This window comes from Halictus rubicundus, unplaced genomic scaffold (assembly GCF_050948215.1).
Source record: "Halictus rubicundus isolate RS-2024b unplaced genomic scaffold, iyHalRubi1_principal scaffold0131, whole genome shotgun sequence".
Taxonomy (NCBI): domain Eukaryota; kingdom Metazoa; phylum Arthropoda; class Insecta; order Hymenoptera; family Halictidae; genus Halictus; species Halictus rubicundus.
The window spans coordinates 525,164-547,213 of NW_027488672.1; positions in this window are offsets into that span (position 1 = coordinate 525,164).

Here is a 22,050-nt window from a genome sequence, read left to right on the forward strand (position 1 = left end):
TCCTCTATCCAATCTTATCCTCTATCCTATCCTATCCTCTATCCTATCCTATCCTCTATCCTATTCTATCCTCTATCCTATCCTCCATCCTATCCTATCCTCTATGCTATCCTATCCTCTATCCTATCCTATGCTCTTACTAATCCTATCCTCTTTCATATCCTATCCTCTATCCTATCCTATAATCTATCCTATCGTATCCTCTATCGTATCCTATCCTCTATCCTGTCCTATCCTCTATTATATCCTATCCTCTATCCTATACTATCCTCTATCCAATCTTATCCTCTATCCTATCCTATCCTCTATCCTATCCTATCCTCTATCCTATCCTATCCTCTCTCCTATCCGATCCTCTATCCTATTCTATCCTCTATCCTATCCTATCCTCTATCCTATCCTATGCTCTTACTAATCCTATCCTCTATTATATCCTATCCTCTATCCTATCCTATCCTCTATCCTATCCTATCCTCTATCCTATCCTATCCTCTATCCTATCCTATCCTCTATCCTATCCTATCCTCTATCCTATCCTATCCTCTTTCCTATCCTATCCTCTATCCTATCCTATCCTCTATCCTATCCTATCCTCTATGCTATCCTATCCTCTATCCTATCCTATTCTCTATCCTATCCTATTCTCTTTCCTATCCTATCCTCTACCCTATAATACCATGTATCCTATCCTATCCTATCCTCTATCTTATGCTCTATCCTATCCTATCCTCTATCTTATGCTCTATCCTATCCTATCCTCTATCTTATGCTCTATCCTATCCTATCAACTATCCTATCCTATCCTCAATCCTATCCTATCCTGTATCATATCCTATCTTCTATCCTATCATATCCTATCCTCTATCCTATCCAATCCTCTATCCTATCCTCCATCCTATCCTATCCTCTATCCTATCCTATTCTCTATCATATAGTGTCATCTATCCTCTCCCATCCTCAATCCTATCCTTTCCCGTATCCTATCCTCTATCCTATCATATCCTCTTACTTATCCTATCCTCTATCCTATCCTATCCTCTATCCTATCCTATCCTCTATCCAATCCTATCCTCTATCCTATCCTATCCCATCATCAATCCTATCCTTTCGTCTATCCTATCCTCTATACTATCCTATCCTATCCTATCCTCTATCTTATGCTCTATCCTATCCTATCAACTATCCTATCCTATCCTCAATCCTATCCTATCCTCTATCATATCCTATCCTCTATCCTATCCTATCCTCTATCCTATCCTATCCTATCCTCTATCCTATCCTATCCTCTATCCTATCCTATCCTCTATCCTATCCTATCCTCTATCCTATCCTATCCTCTATCCTATCCTATCCTCTATCCTATCCTATCCTCTATCCTATCCTCCATCCTATCCTATCCTCTATGCTATCCTATCCTCTATCCTATCCTATGCTCTTACTAATCCTATCCTCTATCATATCCTATACTCTATCCTATCCTATAATCTATCCTATCGTATCCTCTATCGTATCCTATCCTCTATCCTGTCCTGTCCTCTATCCTATCCTATCCTCTATCCTATACTATACTCTATCCAATCTTATCCTCTATCCTATCCTATCCTCTATCGTATCCTATCCTCTATCCTATCCAATCCTCTATAATATCCTCCATCCTATCCTATCCTCTATCCTATCCTATTCTCTATCGTATACTATCCTCTATCCTCTCCCATCCTCAATCCTATCCTTTCCTCTATCCTATCCTCTATCCAATCCTATCCTCTATCCTATCCTATAATCTATCCTATCGTATCCTCTATCGTATCCTATCCTCTATCCTGTCCTATCCTCTATTATATCCTATCCTCTATCCTATACTATCCTCTATCCAATCTTATCCTCTATCCTATCCTATCCTCTATCCTATCCTATCCTCTATCCTATCCTATCCTCTCTCCTATCCGATCCTCTATCCTATTCTATCCTCTATCCTATCCTATCCTCTATCCTATCCTATGCTCTTACTAATCCTATCCTCTATTATATCCTATCCTCTATCCTATCCTATCCTCTATCCTATCCTATCCTCTATCCTATCCTATCCTCTATCCTATCCTATCCTCTATCCTATCCTATCCTCTATCCTATCCTATCCTCTATCCTATGCTATCCTCTATCCTATCCTATCCTCTATCCTATCCTATCCTCTATCCTATCCAATCCTCTATCCTATCCTATCCTCTATCCTATCCTATCCTCTATCCTATCCTATCCTCTATCCTATCCTATCCTCTATCCTATCCTATCCTCTATCCTATCCTATCCTCTATCCTATCATATCCTCTATCCTATCCTATCCTCTATCCTATCCTATCCTCTATCCTATCCTATCCTCTCTCCTATCCGATCCTCTATCCTATCCTATCCTCTATCCTATCCTATCCTCTATGCTATCCTATCCTCTATCCTATCCTATGCTCTTACTCTATCCTATCCTCTATCATATCCTATCCTCTATCCTATCCTATAATCTATCCTATCGTATCCTCTATCGTATCCTATCCTCTATCCTGTCCTGTCCTCTATCCTATCCTATCCCATCATCAATCCTATCCTTTCGTCTATCCTATCCTCTATCCTATCCTATCCTATCCTATCCTCTATCTTATGCTCTATCCTATCCTATCAACTATCCTATCCTATCCTCAATCCTATCCCATCGTCAATCCTATCCTTTCGTCTATCCTATCCTCTATCCTATCCTATCCTATCCTATCCTCTATCTTATGCTCTATCCTATCCTATCAACTATCCTATCCTATCCTCAATCCTATCCTATCCTCTATCATATCCTATCCTCTATCCTATCCTATCCTCTATCCTATCCTATCCTATCCTCTATCCTATCCTATCCTCTATCCTATTCTATCCTCTATCCTATCCTCCATCCTATCCTATCCTCTATGCTATCCTATCCTCTATCCTATCCTATGCTCTTACTAATCCTATCCTCTATCATATCCTATCCTCTATCCTATCCTATAATCTATCCTATCGTATCCTCTATCGTATCCTATCCTCTATCCTGTCCTATCCTCTATTATATCCTATCCTCTATCCTATACTATCCTCTATCCAATCTTATCCTCTATCCTATCCTATCCTCTATCCTATCCTATCCTCTATCCTATCCTATCCTCTCTCCTATCCGATCCTCTATCCTATTCTATCCTCTATCCTATCCTATCCTCCATCCTATCCTATGCTCTTACTAATCCTATCCTCTATTATATCCTATCCTCTATCCTATCCTATCCTCTATCCTATCCTATCCTCTATCCTATCCTATCCTCTATCCTCTCCTATCCTCTATCCTATCCTATCCTCTATCCTATCCTATCCTCTATCCTATCCTATCCTCTATCCTATCCTATCCTCTATCCTATCCTATCCTCTATGCTATCCTATCCTCTATCCTATCCTATCCTCTATCCTATCCTATCCTCTATCCTATCCTATCCTCTATCCTATCCTATCCTCTATCGTATCCTATCCTCTATCCTATCCTATCCTCTATCCTATCCTATCCTCTCTCCTATCCGATCCTCTATCCTATCCTATACTCTATCCTATCCTATCCTCTATCTTATCCTCTATCCTATCCTATACTCTATCCTATCCTCTATCCTATCCTATCCTCTATCGTATCCTATTCTCTATCCTATCCTATTCTCTTTCCTATCCTATCCTCTACCCTATCCTATCCTCTATGCTATCCTATCCTCTATCCTATCCTATGCTTTTACTAATCCTATCCTCTATTATATCCTATCCTCTATCCTATCCTATCTTCTATCCTATCCTATCCTCTATCCTATCCTATCCTCTATCCAATCTTATCCTCTGTCCTATCCTATCCTCTATCCTATCCTATCCTCTATGCTATCCTATCCTCTATCCTATCCTATGCTCTTACTAATCCTATCCTCTATTATATCCTATCCTCTATCCTATCCTATCCTCTATCTTATCCTCTATCCTATCCTATACTCTATCCTATCTTCTATCCTATCCTATCCTCTATCGTATCCTATTCTCTATCCTATCCTATTCTCTTTCCTATCCTATCCTCTACCCTATAATACCATGTATCCTATCCTATCCTATCCTCTATCTTATGCTGTATCCTATCCTATCAACTATCCTATCCTATCCTCAATCCTATCCTATCCTGTATCATATCCTATCCTCTATCCTATCCAATCCTCTATCCTATCCTCCATCCTATCCTATCCTCCATCCTATCCTATTCTCTATCATATCCTATCATCTATCCTCTCCCATCCTCAATCCTATCCTTTCCTGTATCCTATCCTCTATCCTATCCTATCCTTTTACTTATCCTATCCTCTATCCTATCCTATCCTTTTACTTATCCTATCCTCTATCCTATCCTATCCTCTATCCTATCCTATCCTCTATCCAATCCTATCCTCTATCCTATCCTATCCCATCATCAATCCTATCCTTTCGTCTATCCTATCCTCTATCCTATCCTATCCTATCCTATCCTCTATCTTATGCTCTATCCTATCCTATCAACTATCCTATCCTATCCTCAATCCTATCCTATCCTCTATCATATCCTATCCTCTATCCTATCCTATCCTCTCTCCTATCCGATCCTCTATCCTATTCTATCCTCTATCCTATCCTATCCTCTATCCTATCCTATGCTCTTACTAATCCTATCCTCTATTATATCCTATCCTCTATCCTATCCTATCCTCTATCCTATCCTATCCTCTATCCTATCCTATCCTCTATCCTATCCTATCCTCTATCCTATCCTATCCTCTATCCTATCCTATCCTCTATCCTATCCTATCCTCTATCCTATCCTATCTTCTATCCTATCCTATCCTCTATGCTATCCTATCCTCTATCCTATCCTATCCTCTATCCTATCCTATCCTCTATCCTATCCTATCCTCTATCCTATCCTATCCTCTATCCTATCCTATCCTCTATCCTATCCTATCCTCTATCCTATCCTATCCTCTATCCTATCCTATCCTCTATCCTATCCTATCCTCTATCCTATCCTATCCTCTATCCTATCCTATCCTCTATGCTATCCTATCCTCTATCCTATCCTATGCTTTTACTAATCCTATCCTCTATTATATCCTATCCTCTATCCTATCCTATCTTCTATCCTATCCTATCCTCTATCCTATCCTATCCTCTATCCAATCTTATCCTCTGTCCTATCCTATCCTCTATCCTATCCTATCCTCTATGCTATCCTATCCTCTATCCTATCCTATGCTCTTACTAATCCTATCCTCTATTATATCCTATCCTCTATCCTATCCTATCCTCTATCTTATCCTCTATCCTATCCTATCCTCTATCGTATCCTATTCTCTATCCTATCCTATTCTCTTTCCTATCCTATCCTCTACCCTATAATACCATGTATCCTATCCTATCCTCTATCTTATCCTCTATCCTATCCTATCCTCTATCGTATCCTATTCTCTATCCTATCCTATTCTCTTTCCTATCCTATCCTCTACCCTATAATACCATGTATCCTATCCTATCCTATCCTCTATCTTATGCTGTATCCTATCCTATCAACTATCCTATCCTATCCTCAATCCTATCCTATCCTGTATCATATCCTATCCTCTATCCTATCATATCCTATCCTCTATCCTATCCAATCCTCTATCCTATCCACCATCCTATCCTATCCTCTATCCTATCCTATTCCCTATCATATCCTATCATCTATCCTCTCCCATCCTCAATCCTATCCTTTCCTGTATCCTATCCTCTATCCTATCCTATCCTCTTAATTATCCTATCCTCTATCCTATCCTATCCTCTATCCAATCCTATCCTCTATCCTATCCTATCCCATCATCAATCCTATCCTTTCGTCTATCCTATCCTCTATCCTATCCTATCCTATCCTATCCTCTATCTTATGCTCTATCCTATCCTATCAACTATCCTATCCTATCCTCAATCCTATCCTATCCTCTATCATATCCTATCCTCTATCCTATCCTATCCTCTATCCTATCCTATCCTATCCTCTATCCTATCCTATCCTATCCTCTATCCTATCGTATGCTCTATCCTATCCTATCCTCTATCCTATCCTATCCTCTATCGTCTCCTATCCTCTATCCTATCCTCCATCCTATCCTATCCTCTATGCTATCCTATCCTCTATCCTATCCTATGCTCTTACTAATCCTATCCTCTATCATATCCTATCCTCTATCCTATCCTATAATCTATCCTATCGTATCCTCTATCGTATCCTATCCTCTATCCTGTCCTGTCCTCTATCCTATTCTATCCTCTATCCTATACTATCCTCTATCCAATCTTATCCTCTATCCTATCCTATCCTCTATCGTATCCTATCCTCTATCCTATCCAATCCTCTATCCTATCCTCCATCCTATCCTATCCTCTATCCTATCCTATTCTCTATCATATCCTATCCTCTATCCTCTCCCATCCTCAATCCTATCCTTTCCTCTATCCTATCCTCTATCCAATCCTATCCTCTATCCTATCCTATCCTCTATCCTATCCCATCATCAATCCTATCCTTTCGTCTATCCTATCCTCTATCCTATCCTATCCTCTTACTTATCCTATCCTCTATCCTATCCTATCCTCTATCCTATCCGATCCTCTATCCTATCCTATCCTCTATCCTAGGCAATCCCATATCCTATCCTCTATCATATCCTATCCTCTATCGTATCCTTTTTTCTATAATATCGTATGTTCTATCGTATCCTATCCTCTATCCTATTCTTTCCTCTATCCTATCCTCTATCCTATCCTATCCCCTATCCTATCCGATCCTCTATCCAATCCTATCCTCTATCCTATCCTGTCCTCTATCCTATCTTATCACCTATCCTATCCTATCCTCTATCCTACCCTATCCTCTATCCTATCCTATCCTCTATCCTATCCTATCCTCTATCCTATCCTATCCTCTATCCTATCCTATCCTCTATCCTATCCTATCCTCTCTCCTATCCGATCCTCTATCCTATCCTATCCTCTATCCTATCCTATCCTCTATGCTATCCTATCCTCTATCCTATCCTGTGCTCTTACTAATCCTATCCTCTATTATATCCTATCCTCTATCCTATCCTATCCTCTATCCTATCCTATCCTCTATCCTATCCTGTCCTCTATCCTATCTTATGACCTATCCTATCCTATCCTCTATCCTATCCTATCCTCTATCCTAACCTATCCTCTATCCAATCTTATCCTCTGTCCTATCCTATCCTCTATCCTATCCTATCCTCTATCCTATCCTATTCTCTATCCTATCCTATTCTCTTTCCTATCCTATCCTCTACCCTATAATACCATGTATCCTATCCTATCCTATCCTCTATCTTATGCTCTATCCTATCCTATCCTCTATCTTATGCTCTATCCTATCCTATCAACTATCCTATCCTATCCTCAATCCTATCCTATCCTCTATCCTATCAAATCCTATCCTCTATCCTATCCAATCCTCTATCCTATCCTCCATCCTATCCTATCCTCTATCCTATCCTATTCTCTATCATATCCTGTCATCTATCCTCTCCCATCATCAATCCTATCCTTTCCCGTATCCTATCCTCTATCCTATCATATCCTCTTACTTATCCTATCCTCTATCCTATCCTATCCTCTATCCTATCCTATCCTCTATCCAATCCTATCCTCTATCCTATCCTATCCCATCATCAATCCTATCCTTTCGTCTATCCTATCCTCTATCCTATCCTATCCTATCCTATCCTCTAGCTTATGCTCTATCCTATCCTATCAACTATCCTATCCTATCCTCAATCCTATCCTATCCTCTATCATATCCTATCCTCTATCCTATCCTATCCTCTATCCTATCCTATCCTATCCTCTATCCTATCCTATCCTCTATCCTATCCTATCCTCTATCCTATCCTATCCTCTATCCTATCCTATCCTCTATCCTATCCTATCCTCTATCCTATCCTATCCTCTATCCTATCCTATCCTCTATCCTATCCTATGCTCTTACTAATCCTATCCTCTATCATATCCTATACTCTATCCTATCCTATCCTCTATCCTATACTATCCTCTATCCAATCTTATCCTCTATCCTATCCTATCCTCTATCGTATCCTATCCTCTATCCTATCCTATCCTCTATCCTATCCTATCCTCTATCCTATCCTATGCTCTTACTAATCCTATCCTCTATCATATCCTATACTCTATCCTATCCTATCCTCTATCCTATACTATCCTCTATCCAATCTTATCCTCTATCCTATCCTATCCTCTATCGTATCCTATCCTCTATCCTATCCAATCCTCTATAATATCCTCCATCCTATCCTATCCTCTATCCTATCCTATTCTCTATCGTATACTATCCTCTATCCTCTCCCATCCTCAATCCTATCCTTTCCTCTATTCTATCCTCTATCCAATCCTATCCTCTATCCTATCCCATCCTCTATCCTATCCCATCATCAATCCTATCCTTTCGTCTATCCTATCCTCTATCCTATCCTATCCTCTTACTTATCCTATCCTCTATCCTATCATATCCTCAATCCTATCCTATCCTCTATCATATCCTATCCTCTATCCTATCCTATCCTCTATCCTATCCTATCCTATCCTCTATCCTATCCTATCCTCTATCCTATCCTATCCTCTATCCTATCCTATCCTCTATCCTATCCTATCCTCTATCCTATCCTCCATCCTATCCTATCCTCTATGCTATCCTATCCTCTATCCTATCCTATGCTCTTACTAATCCTATCCTCTATCCTATCCTATCCTCTATCCTATCCTATCCTCTATCCTATCCTATCCTCTATCCTATCCTATCCTCTATCCAATCTTATCCTCTATCCTATCCTATCCTCTATCCTGTCCTGTCCTCTATCCTATCCTATCCTCTATCCTATACTATCCTCTATCCAATCTTATCCTCTATCCTATCCCATCCTCTATCCTATCCCATCATCAATCCTATCCTTTCGTCTATCCTATCCTCTATCCTATTATATGCTCTTACTTATCCTATCCTCTATCCTATCCTATCCTCTATCCTATCCGATCCTCTATTCTATCCTATCCTCTATCCTATCCAATCCTCTATCCTATCCTCTATCCTATCCTATCCTCTATCCTATCCTATCCTCTATCCTATCCTATCCTCTATCCTATCCTATCCTCTATCCAATCTTATCCTCTGTCCTATCCTATCCTCTATCCTATCCTATCCTCTATCCTATCCTATCCTCTATCCTATCCTATCCTCTATCATATCCTATCCTCTATCCTATCCTATTCTCTATAATATCCTCCATCCTATCCTATCCTCTATCCTATCCTATTCTCTATCGTATACTATCCTCTATCCTCTCCCATCCTCAATCCTATCCTTTCCTCTATCCTATCCTCTATCCAATCCTATCCTCTATCCTATCCCATCCTCTATCCTATCCCATCATCAATCCTATCCTTTCCTCTATCCTATCCTCTATCCTATCCTATCCTCTTACTTATCCTATCCTCTATCCTATCATATCCTCAATCCTATCCTATCCTCTATCATATCCTATCCTCTATCCTATCCTATCCTCTATCCTATCCTATCCTATCCTCTATCCTATCCTATCCTATCCTCTATCCTATCCTATCCTCTATCCTATCCTATCCTCTATCCTATCCTATCCTCTATCCTATCCTCTATCCTATCCTATCCTCTATCCTATCCTATCCTCTATCCTATCCTATCCTCTATCCAATCTTATCCTCTGTCCTATCCTATCCTCTATCCTATCCTATCCTCTATCCTATCCTATCCTCTATCCTATCCTATCCTCTATCATATCCTATCCTCTATCCTATCCTATTCTCTATCCTATCCTCCATCATATCCTATCCTCTATGCTATCCTATCCTCTATCCTATCCTATGCTCTTACTAATCCTATCCTCTATCATATCCTATACTCTATCCTATCCTATAATCTATCCTATCGTATCCTCTATCGTATCCTATCCTCTATCCTGTCCTGTCCTCTATCCTATCCTATCCTCTATCCTATACTATCCTCTATCCAATCTTATCCTCTATCCTATCCTATCCTCTATCGTATCCTATCCTCTATCCTATCCAATCCTCTATCCTATCCTCCATCCTATCCTATCCTCTATCCTATCCTATTCTCTATCATATCCTATCCTCTATCCTCTCCCATCCTCAATCCTATCCTTTCCTCTATCCTATCCTCTATCCAATCCTATCCTCTATCCTATCCTATCCTCTATCCTATCCCATCATCAATCCTATCCTTTGGACTACCCTATCCTCTATCCTATCCTATCCTCTTACTTATCCTATCCTCTATCCTATCCTATCCTCTATCCTCTCCGATCCTCTATCCTATCCTATCCTCTATCCTAGGCAATCCCATATCCTATCCTCTATCCTATCCTATCCTCTATCGTATCCTTTTTTCTATAATATCGTATGTTCTATCGTATCCTATCCTCTATCCTATCCTTTCCTCTATCCTATCCTCTATCCTATCCTATCCTCTATCCTATCCGATCCTCTATCCAATCCTATCCTCTATCCTATCCTGTCCTCTATCCTATCTTATCACCTATCCTATCCTATCCTCTATCCTACCCTATCCTCTATCCTATCCCATCCTCTATCCTATCTTATGACCTATCCTATCCTAGCCTCTATCCTATCCTATCCTCTATCCTATCCTATCCTCTATCCTATCATATCCTCTATCCAATCTTATCCTCTGTCCTGTCCTGTCCTCTATCCTATCCTATCCTCTATCCTATACTATCCTCTATCCAATCTTATCCTCTATCCTATCCTATCCTCTATCGTATCCTATCCTCTATCCTATCCAATCCTCTATCCTATCCTCCATCCTATCCTATCCTCTATCCTATCCTATTCTCTATCATATCCTATCCTCTATCCTCTCCCATCCTCAATCCTATCCTTTCCTCTATCCTATCCTCTATCCAATCCTATCCTCTATCCTATCCCATCCTTTATCCTATCCCATCATCAATCCTATCCTTTCGTCTATCCTATCCTCTATCCTATCCTATCCTCTTACTTATCCTATCCTCTATCCTATCCTCTATCCTATCCTATCAACTATCCTATCCCATCCTCAATCCTATCCTATCCTCTATCCTATCCTATCTTCTATCCTATCCTATCCTCTATCGTATCGTATAATCTATCCAATCTTATCCTCTATCCTATCCTATAATCTATCCTATCGTATCCTCTATCCTATCCTATCCTCTATCCTATCCCATCATCAATCCTATCCTTTGGACTACCCTATCCTCTATCCTATCCTATCCTCTTACTTATCCTATCCTCTATCCTATCCTATCCTCTATCCTCTCCGATCCTCTATCCTATCCTATCCTCTATCCTAGGCAATCCCATATCCTATCCTCTATCCTATCCTATCCTCTATCGTATCCTTTTTTCTATAATATCGTATGTTCTATCGTATCCTATCCTCTATCCTATCCTTTCCTCTATCCTATCCTCTATCCTATCCTATCCTCTATCCTATCCGATCCTCTATCCAATCCTATCCTCTATCCTATCCTGTCCTCTATCCTATCTTATCACCTATCCTATCCTATCCTCTATCCTACCCTATCCTCTATACTATCCTATCCTATCCTCAATTCTATCCTATCCTCTATACTATAATATCCTCTATCCTATCCTCTATACTATAATATCCTCTATCCTACCCTATCCTCTATACTATCCTATCCTATCCTCAATTCTATCCTATCCTCTATACTATAATATCCTCTATCCTATCCTCTATACTATAATATCCTCTATCCTATCCTATCCTCTATCCTATCCTCTATCCTATTGTCTATCCAATCCTATCCTCTATCCTATTCTATCCTCTATCCTACCCTATCCTCAATCCAATCCTATATTCTATATTATCCTATCCTCTATCCTATCCTATCCTCAATCCTATGCTATCCTCTATCCTATCCTATCCTCTATCGTATCCTATCCTCTATCCTATCCAATCCTCTATCCTATCCTCCATCCTATCCTATCCTCTATCCTATCCAATCCTCTATCCTATCCTCTATCATATCCTATCCTCTATCGTATCCTATCCTCTATATTATCCAATCCTCTATCCTATCCTCTATCCTATCCTATCCTCAATCCTATCCTATCCTCAATCCTATCCTATCCTCAATCCTATCCTATCCTATCCTCTATCCTATCCTATCCTCAATCCTATCCTATCCTATCCCTATCCTATCATATCCTCTATCCAATCCTATCCTCAATCTTATCCTATCCTCTATCCTATAGTATCCCCTATCCTATACTATCCTCTATCCTATCCTATGCTCTATCCTATCCTATCATCTATCCTATCCTATCCTCTATCCTATCCTATCCTCAAACCTATCCTATCCTCAATCCTATCCTATCCTCTATCCTATCCTCTATCCTATCCTATCCTATCCTCTATCCTATCCAATCCCCTATCCTATCCTCTACCCTATAATACCATGTATCCTATCCTATTCTCTATCCTATCCTATCCTATCCTCTTTCGTATGCTGTATCCTATCCTATCCACTATCCTATTCTATCCACTATCCTATCCTATCCTCAATCCTATCCTATCCTCTATCATATCCTATGCTCTATCATATCCTATCCTCTATCCAATCATATCCTCTATCCTATCCTATCCTCTATCCAATCCAATCCTCTATCCTATGCTATCCTCTATCCTATCCTATCCTCTATCCTATCCTATCCTCTATCCTATCCTATCCTCAAACCTATCCTATCCTGCATCCTATCCTATCCTCTATGCTATCCTGTTCTTTATAATATCATATCCTCTATCCTATCCTATTCTCAACCCTATCCTATAGTCTATCCTATCCTATCCTCTATCCTGTCCTCCATCCTATCCTGTTCTCTATCCTATCCTTTCCTCCATAATATCGTATGTTCTATCGTAACCTATAATCTATCCTATCCTATCCTCTATCCTATCCTATCCTCTATCCTATCCTCTATCCTATCGAATCCCCTATCCTATCCTCTATCCTATCCTATCCTCTATCCTATAATACCATGTACCCTATCCTATTCTCTATCCTATCCTATCCTATCCTCTATCGTATGCTCTATCCTATGCTATCCACTATCCTATCCTATCCTCTATCATATTCTATCCTATATCCTAACCTATCCTCTATCCTATCCTATCCTCTATCCTATCCTATCCTCTATCCTATAATATCCTCTATCCTATTCTAATCTCTATCCTATCAATCCCCTATCCTATCCTCTATCCTATCCAATCCTCTATCCTATCCTCCATCCTATCCTATCCTCTATCCTATCCTATTCTCTATCATATCCTATCCTCTATCCTCTCCCATCCTCAATCCTATCCTTTCCTCTATCCTATCCTCTATCCAATCCTATCCTCTATCCTATCCCATCCTCTATCCTATCCCATCATCAATCCTATCCTTTCGTCTATCCTATCCTCTATCCTATCCTATCCTCTTACTTATCCTATCCTCTATCCTATCCTATCCTCAATCCTATCCTATCCTCTATCATATCCTATCCTCTATCCTATCCTATCCTCTATCCTATCCTATCCTATCCTCTATCCTATCCTATCCTCTATCCTATCCTATCCTCTATCCTATCCTATCCTCTATCCTATCCTATCCTCTATCCTATCCTCCATCCTATCCTATCCTCTATGCTATCCTATCCTCTATCCTATCCTATGCTCTTACTAATCCTATCCTCTATTATATCCTATCAACTATCCAATCCTATCCTCTATCCTATCCTATCCTCTATCCTATCCTGTCCTCTATCCTATCTTGTGACCTATCCTATCCTATCCTCTATCCTATCCTATCCTCTATCCTATCCTATCCTCTATCCTATCCTATCCTCTATCCAATCTTATCCTCTGTCCTATCCTATCCTCTATCCTATCCTATCCTCTATGCTATCCTATCCTCTATCCTATCGTATCCTCTATCCTATCCGATCCTCCATCCAATCCTATCCTCTATCCTATCCTGTCCTCTATCCTATCTTATCACCTATCCTATCCTATCCTCTATCCTACCCTATCACCTATCCTATCCTATCCTCTATCCTACCCTATCCTCTATCCTATCCTATCCTCTATCCTATCCTATTCTCTATCCTATCCTATCCTCTATCCTATCCTATCCACTATCCTATCCTATCCTCTATCCTATCCTATCCTCTATCCTATCCTATCAACTATCCTATCCCATCCTCAATCCTATCCTATCCTCTATCCTATCCTATCCTCTATCCTATCCTATCCTCTATCCTATCCTATCCTCTATCGTATCGTATAATCTATCCAATCTTATCCTCTATCCTATCCTATAATCTATCCTATCGTATCCTCTATCCTATCCTATCCTCTATCCTATCCCATCATCAATCCTATCCTTTGGACTACCCTATCCTCTATCCTATCCTATCCTCTTACTTATCCTATCCTCTATCCTATCCTATCCTTTATCCTCTCCGATCCTCTATCCTATCCTATCCTCTATCCTAGGCAATCCCATATCGTATCCTCTATCCTATCCTATCCTCTATCGTATCCTTTTTTCTATAATATCGTATGTTCTATCGTATCCTATCCTCTATCCTATCCTTTCCTCTATCCTATCCTCTATCCTATCCTATCCTCTATCCTATCCTCTATCCTATCCTATCCTCTATCCTATCCTATCCTCTATCCTATCCTATCCTCTATCCTATCCGATCCTCCATCCAATCCTATCCTCTATCCTATCCTGTCCTCTATCCTATCTTATCACCTATCCTATCCTATCCTCTATCCTACCCTATCACCTATCCTATCCTATCCTCTATCCTACCCTATCCTCTATCCTATCCTATCCTCTATCCTATCCTATTCTCTATCCTATCCTATCCTCTATCCTATCCTATCCACTATCCTATCCTATCCTCTATCCTATCCTATCCTCTATCCTATCCTATCAACTATCCTATCCCATCCTCAATCCTATCCTATCCTCTATCCTATCCTATCCTCTATCCTATCCTATCCTCTATCCTATCCTATCCTCTATCGTATCGTATAATCTATCCAATCTTATCCTCTATCCTATCCTATAATCTATCCTATCGTATCCTCTATCCTATCCTATCCTCTATCCTATCCCATCATCAATCCTATCCTTTGGACTACCCTATCCTCTATCCTATCCTATCCTCTTACTTATCCTATCCTCTATCCTATCCTATCCTTTATCCTCTCCGATCCTCTATCCTATCCTATCCTCTATCCTAGGCAATCCCATATCGTATCCTCTATCCTATCCTATCCTCTATCGTATCCTTTTTTCTATAATATCGTATGTTCTATCGTATCCTATCCTCTATCCTATCCTTTCCTCTATCCTATCCTCTATCCTATCCTATCCTCTATCCTATCCTCTATGCTATCCTATCCTCTATCCTATCCTATGCTCTTACTAATCCTATCCTCTATCATATCCTATACTCTATTCTATCCTATTATCTATCCTATCGTATCCTCTATCCTATCCCATCCTCTATCCTATCCCATCATCAATCCTATCCTTTCGACTATACTATCCTCTATCCTATCCTATCCTCTTACTTATCCTATCCTCTATCCTATCCTCTATCCTATCCTATCAACTATCCTATCCCATCCTCAATCCTATCCTATCCTCTATCCTATCCTATCCTCTATCCTATCCTATCCTCTATCCTATCCTATCCTCTATCCTATCCTATCCTCTATCCTATCCTATGCTCTTACTAATCCTATCCTCTATCATATCCTATACTCTATTCTATCCTATTATCTATCCTATCGTATCCTCTATCGTATCCTATCCTCTATCCTGTCCTGTCCACTATCCTATCCTATCCTCTATCCTATACTATCCTCTATCCAATCTTATCCTCTATCCTATCCTATCCTCTATCCTATCCTATCCTCTATCCTATCCTATCCTCTATCCTATCCTGTCCTCTATCCTATCTTATGACCTATCCTATCCTATCCTCTATCCAATCTTATCCTCTGTCCTATCCTATCCCCTATCCTATCCTATCGTCTATGCTATCCTATCCTCTATCCTATCCTATGCTCTTACTAATCCTATCCTCTATTATATCCTATCCTCTATCCTATCCTATCCTCTATCTTATCCTCTATCCTATCCTATACTCTATCCTATCCTCTATCCTATCCTATCCTCTATCCTATCCTATTCTCTATCCTATCCTATTCTCTTTCCTATCCTATCCTCTACCCTATAATACCATGTATCCTATCCTCTATGCTATCCTATCCTCTATCCTATCCTATGCTCTTACTAATCCTATCCTCTATCATATCCTATACTCTATCCTATCCTATAATCTATCCTATCGTATCCTCTATCGTATCCTATCCTCTATCCTGTCCTGTCCTCTATCCTATCCTATCCTCTATCCTATACTATCCTATATCCAATCTTATCCTCTATCCTATCCTATCCTCTATCGTTTCCTATCCTCTATCCTATCCAATCCTCTATCCTATCCTCCATCCTATCCTATCCTCTAACCTATCCTATTCTCTATCATATCCTATCCTCTATCCTCTCCCATCCTTAATCCTATCCTTTCCTCTATCCTATCCTCTATCCAATCCTATCCTCTATCCTATCCCATCCTCTATCCTATCCCATCATCAATCCTATCCTTTCGTCTATCCTATCCTCTATCCTATCCTCTATCCTATCCTATCAACTATCCTATCCCATCCTCAATCCTATCCTATCCTCTATCCTATCCTATCCTCTATCCTATCCTATCCTCTATCCTATCCTATCCTCTATCCTATCCTATCCTCTATCCTATCCTATCCTCTATCCTATCCTATCTTCTACCCTATAATACCATGTATCCTATCCTATCCTATCCTCTATCTTATGCTCTATCCTATCCTATCAACTATCCTATCCTATCCTCAATCCTATCATATCCTGTATCATATCCTATCCTCTATCCTATCATATCCTATCCTCTATCCTATCCAATCCTCTATCCTATCCTCCATCCTATCCTATCCTCTATCCTATCCTATTCTCTATCATATCCTATCATCTATCCTCTCCCATCCTCAATCCTATCCTTTCCTGTATCCTATCCTCTATCCTACCCTATCCTCTTACTTATCCTATCCTCTATCCTATCCTATCCTCTATCCTATCCTATCCTCTATCCAATCCTATCCTCTATCCTATCCTATCCCATCATCAATCCTATCCTTTCGTCTATCCTATCCTCTATCCTATTCTGTCCTATCCTATCCTCTATCTTATGCTCTATCCTATACTATCAACTATCCTATCCTATCCTCAATCCTATCCTATCCTCTATCATATCCTATCCTCTATCCTATCCTATCCTCTATCCTATCCTATCCTATCCTCTATCCTATCCTATCCTATCCTCTATCCTATCCTCTATCCTATCCTATCCTCTATCCTATCCTATCCTCTATCCTATCCTCCATCCTATCCTATCCTCTATGCTATCCTATCCTCTATCCTATCCTATGCTCTTACTAATCCTATCCTCTATCATATCCTATACTCTATCCTATCCTATAATCTATCCTATCGTATCCTCTATCGTATCCTATCCTCTATCCTGTCCTGTCCTCTATCCTATCCTATCTCCTCTATCCTATACTATCCTCTATCCAATCTCATCCTCTATCCTATCCCATCCTCTATCCTCTCCCATCCTCAATCCTATCCTTTCCTCTATCCTATCCTCTATCCAATCCTATCCTCTATCCTATCCTATCCTCTATCCTATCCTATCCTCTATCCTATCCGATCCTCCATCCAATCCTATCCTCTATCCTATCCTGTCCTCTATCCTATCTTATCACCTATCCTATCCTATCCTCTATCCTACCCTATCCTCTATCCTAGGCAATCCCATATCCTATCCTCTATCCTATCCTATCCTCTATCGTATCCTTTTTTCTATAATATCGTATGTTCTATCGTATCCTATCCTCTATCCTATCCTTTCCTCTATCCTATCCTCTATCCTATCCTATCCTCTATCCTATCCGATCCTCTATCCAATCCTATCCTCTATCCTATCCTGTCCTCTATCCTATCTTATCACCTATCCTATCCTATCCTCTATCCTACCCTATCCTCTATACTATCCTATCCTATCCTCAATTCTATCCTATCCTCTATACTATAATATCCTCTATCCTATCCTCTATACTATAATATCCTCTATCCTACCCTATCCTCTATACTATCCTATCCTATCCTCAATTCTATCCTATCCTCTATACTATAATATCCTCTATCCTATCCTCTATACTATAATATCCTCTATCCTATCCTATCCTCTATCCTATCCTCTATCCTATTGTCTATCCAATCCTATCCTCTATCCTATTCTATCCTCTATCCTACCCTATCCTCAATCCAATCCTATATTCTATATTATCCTATCCTCTATCCTATCCTATCCTCAATCCTATGCTATCCTCTATCCTATCCTATCCTCTATCGTATCCTATCCTCTATCCTATCCAATCCTCTATCCTATCCTCCATCCTATCCTATCCTCTATCCTATCCAATCCTCTATCCTATCCTCTATCATATCCTATCCTCTATCGTATCCTATCCTCTATATTATCCAATCCTCTATCCTATCCTCTATCCTATCCTATCCTCAATCCTATCCTATCCTCAATCCTATCCTATCCTCAATCCTATCCTATCCTATCCTCTATCCTATCCTATCCTCAATCCTATCCTATCCTATCCCTATCCTATCATATCCTCTATCCAATCCTATCCTCAATCTTATCCTATCCTCTATCCTATAGTATCCCCTATCCTATACTATCCTCTATCCTATCCTATGCTCTATCCTATCCTATCATCTATCCTATCCTATCCTCTATCCTATCCTATCCTCAAACCTATCCTATCCTCAATCCTATCCTATCCTCTATCCTATCCTCTATCCTATCCTATCCTATCCTCTATCCTATCCAATCCCCTATCCTATCCTCTACCCTATAATACCATGTATCCTATCCTATTCTCTATCCTATCCTATCCTATCCTCTTTCGTATGCTGTATCCTATCCTATCCACTATCCTATTCTATCCACTATCCTATCCTATCCTCAATCCTATCCTATCCTCTATCATATCCTATGCTCTATCATATCCTATCCTCTATCCAATCATATCCTCTATCCTATCCTATCCTCTATCCAATCCAATCCTCTATCCTATGCTATCCTCTATCCTATCCTATCCTCTATCCTATCCTATCCTCTATCCTATCCTATCCTCAAACCTATCCTATCCTGCATCCTATCCTATCCTCTATGCTATCCTGTTCTTTATAATATCATATCCTCTATCCTATCCTATTCTCAACCCTATCCTATAGTCTATCCTATCCTATCCTCTATCCTGTCCTCCATCCTATCCTGTTCTCTATCCTATCCTTTCCTCCATAATATCGTATGTTCTATCGTAACCTATAATCTATCCTATCCTATCCTCTATCCTATCCTATCCTCTATCCTATCCTCTATCCTATCGAATCCCCTATCCTATCCTCTATCCTATCCTATCCTCTATCCTATAATACCATGTACCCTATCCTATTCTCTATCCTATCCTATCCTATCCTCTATCGTATGCTCTATCCTATGCTATCCACTATCCTATCCTATCCTCTATCATATTCTATCCTATATCCTAACCTATCCTCTATCCTATCCTATCCTCTATCCTATCCTATCCTCTATCCTATAATATCCTCTATCCTATCCTAATCTCTATCCTATCAATCCCCTATCCTATCCTCTATCCTATCCAATCCTCTATCCTATCCTCCATCCTATCCTATCCTCTATCCTATCCTATTCTCTATCATATCCTATCCTCTATCCTCTCCCATCCTCAATCCTATCCTTTCCTCTATCCTATCCTCTATCCAATCCTATCCTCTATCCTATCCCATCCTCTATCCTATCCCATCATCAATCCTATCCTTTCGTCTATCCTATCCTCTATCCTATCCTATCCTCTTACTTATCCTATCCTCTATCCTATCCTATCCTCAATCCTATCCTATCCTCTATCATATCCTATCCTCTATCCTATCCTATCCTCTATCCTATCCTATCCTATCCTCTATCCTATCCTATCCTCTATCCTATCCTATCCTCTATCCTATCCTATCCTCTATCCTATCCTATCCTCTATCCTATCCTCCATCCTATCCTATCCTCTATGCTATCCTATCCTCTATCCTATCCTATGCTCTTACTAATCCTATCCTCTATTATATCCTATCAACTATCCAATCCTATCCTCTATCCTATCCTATCCTCTATCCTATCCTGTCCTCTATCCTATCTTGTGACCTATCCTATCCTATCCTCTATCCTATCCTATCCTCTATCCTATCCTATCCTCTATCCTATCCTATCCTCTATCCAATCTTATCCTCTGTCCTATCCTATCCTCTATCCTATCCTATCCTCTATGCTATCCTATCCTCTATCCTATCGTATCCTCTATCCTATCCGATCCTCCATCCAATCCTATCCTCTATCCTATCCTGTCCTCTATCCTATCTTATCACCTATCCTATCCTATCCTCTATCCTACCCTATCACCTATCCTATCCTATCCTCTATCCTACCCTATCCTCTATCCTATCCTATCCTCTATCCTATCCTATTCTCTATCCTATCCTATCCTCTATCCTATCCTATCCACTATCCTATCCTATCCTCTATCCTATCCTATCCTCTATCCTATCCTATCAACTATCCTATCCCATCCTCAATCCTATCCTATCCTCTATCCTATCCTATCCTCTATCCTATCCTATCCTCTATCCTATCCTATCCTCTATCGTATCGTATAATCTATCCAATCTTATCCTCTATCCTATCCTATAATCTATCCTATCGTATCCTCTATCCTATCCTATCCTCTATCCTATCCCATCATCAATCCTATCCTTTGGACTACCCTATCCTCTATCCTATCCTATCCTCTTACTTATCCTATCCTCTATCCTATCCTATCCTTTATCCTCTCCGATCCTCTATCCTATCCTATCCTCTATCCTAGGCAATCCCATATCGTATCCTCTATCCTATCCTATCCTCTATCGTATCCTTTTTTCTATAATATCGTATGTTCTATCGTATCCTATCCTCTATCCTATCCTTTCCTCTATCCTATCCTCTATCCTATCCTATCCTCTATCCTATCCTCTATCCTATCCTATCCTCTATCCTATCCTATCCTCTATCCTATCCTATCCTCTATCCTATCCGATCCTCCATCCAATCCTATCCTCTATCCTATCCTGTCCTCTATCCTATCTTATCACCTATCCTATCCTATCCTCTATCCTACCCTATCACCTATCCTATCCTATCCTCTATCCTACCCTATCCTCTATCCTATCCTATCCTCTATCCTATCCTATTCTCTATCCTATCCTATCCTCTATCCTATCCTATCCACTATCCTATCCTATCCTCTATCCTATCCTATCCTCTATCCTATCCTATCAACTATCCTATCCCATCCTCAATCCTATCCTATCCTCTATCCTATCCTATCCTCTATCCTATCCTATCCTCTATCCTATCCTATCCTCTATCGTATCGTATAATCTATCCAATCTTATCCTCTATCCTATCCTATAATCTATCCTATCGTATCCTCTATCCTATCCTATCCTCTATCCTATCCCATCATCAATCCTATCCTTTGGACTACCCTATCCT